Source organism: Epinephelus moara, chromosome 14, assembly GCF_006386435.1.
Source record: "Epinephelus moara isolate mb chromosome 14, YSFRI_EMoa_1.0, whole genome shotgun sequence".
NCBI classification, from domain to species: domain Eukaryota; kingdom Metazoa; phylum Chordata; class Actinopteri; order Perciformes; family Serranidae; genus Epinephelus; species Epinephelus moara.
In genome coordinates, this window is record NC_065519.1 from 33,390,098 (window position 1) to 33,392,452 (window position 2,355).

Below are 2,355 nucleotides of genomic sequence, written 5' to 3' on the forward strand. Positions count from 1 at the left end.
TAAAAAAATTAGACCTGTGAAATACTGACCCCTTGTGGCTAAAATTAATAACACTATTATAACCGGCTTGTTGGCCACAAAAACAGGAGGGACATGCATGCCAAATTCAGCAGTAATAAACAGAAACTTATTAAACTAAGTCACTAATGATCAAATAATAATTGCAGTGAGGTGTGGAAGTCAGAATCAGCGGTGGATGAGAGTGCATTGATGCAGTGATTAATGTGAGGTGCATGTTATCATCTATCATTTATTCCCTCACTACATCTTTACATCTGTATCTATCTACCAATGTAGGCTCAGTATTCAGCTGACGTTCACACTCAACACCTGGAAATGACAGATTTGCTTATACTTTGACAAAGGAGTGCAGGCTGTCATATTAATACAACTCCTGACCTCTTGTGGCTGAAATTAGTCTAAAATCATATCAAATACTGATCAAAGTTGTTAAAGCATGGGAAATTGTTTCTGTCAAGTTATTGCCTTCACATAATGCAGTGTAATAAAAATCAGTTGGAATATTGTCAGTCGACCCTCCTAAAGTCCTCTTACTCTGTCAATTATCAATTGTCTATTTTTACAAAAGCTTTGCTGCTGTTGAACTAATTTCAGATTGAGAAAGGGCTGTAAAATAATACAAATATTTATTTATACTTTTGTAACCATTTGACAATGTTTCATCCAAATATGTGCTTCCTCTTCTCACACTGTCAGTGGTTTCTAACAGTTGCTTTTAAGTTCTCATCAGTTTTTATCCTGAGCAAATAAATTAGACACAGTTAGGGATGATATAAGAATAATGACAAATAGCTCATTGGTTCAACAACAGCTGGGCACTGTAGTTTGTAACAAACATTACTCAAACAGTGAATAGTGCATTTGTTGCAGACTTTTCCAGCTGAGATTTCATTAATATTTGCTGCATTAGTGAGTATTTTCCACAGCAGGATGTTGTATGTTGGATTTACTCAAAATAAACACAGTGTGTGTTCATGGTGAAGAGTGAACATGTGACCCAGTGAAAGGATGTGACTCACTGATGAGTATTTAATAGCTGTGTTACAACAGTGGAGGTCTATGGCACATTTAAATAAGATATACTGCATTAGGTTTTAGACACACAGATAATACTTGTTAGTCGGATCAATTAATTGTTGGATTTGGTCTTTTCATGAAATGTGTTGACACTGATAATAATGTATAATATCACCAGACTCATTCTTGATAAAAGTTTAGTAAAGAAAGTCTAGAAGAATTCTTACCATTAATGTACAGTGTATCCTGAGGATCTTATAGAAATTTAAAGATGTGAAATTGACTTTTTACAGTCAAACAGTGACAGGAGGAAAAGGCTTAAAGAGGGTCTAACCCTCTGTAACCAAACCCTTTGATAATGGTCCATCTAAATATATTCTTTCTGCTGCTCACACACTAGTTTCACAAACTATCTAACACTGGTGTATAGATTCTGGAAATGTGTTTTACCTGCTAATCATTTCATATACTGGGACGTAACCAATCAATTAGACATCTATAATATTGACACCGGAAAACTGATATTAGTGCTGTTTAAATGGGTTTCAATGGAACAATGCAAAAAATGCTCTTGCAGCCCTTTCCTTTGTACACAGTCTTTTACAACTTTTTAAACTTTAAAAAGTTTTGTGCATAAAGTGTAGAGGGAAAAACAAGTTGGAAGGCTTATCTTAACATTTAGATATACCAGGGTTTTCTCTCTTTATCTTGTTTTTAGAATTTGTTTTAGATTGTTTACTGAACTGTGTCAAACAAAAAAAGGCGGTTTATCATTACTCAGTAACAGAAGCAAAGGGCTTTAGGAGGGTCCACCCACCCTAACCCTAACCCTCTGGAAATGTTCCATCCAAACATGGTTCTTATTGTTTACACAATAATTTACTATCAAACACTGATTTATACAGTGTTATAGTTTCTGGAAATTAGTTTTAAGTTGTCATCAATTTAACTGATGTAAGAAATAAACTAGATATTGTAAATGATAGCATCTCAAGAATTATAGTAACAACTACGGAAAACAGATTTGAATGGAACATTTTCTTGATGCCCTCCTGAAGCCGTTCCTCCTTTAACGCACTTTTCATGAATATATGATTATGAGTTAAAAGACTTACTATTACTTTTGAACATCCTTAAGTACATATAAATAATGACAATAATGTGTCTTTGTGTGTGTGTGTGTGTGTGTGTGTGTGTGTGTGTGTGTGTGTGTGTGTAAGTATATATATAGATACTTGCTGTTGTTTTTTTTAAAAACACAGAAAAATTTAAGAGAAGACAAATCATTACTCAGTAACAGTAACAAGAGTAAAAGAA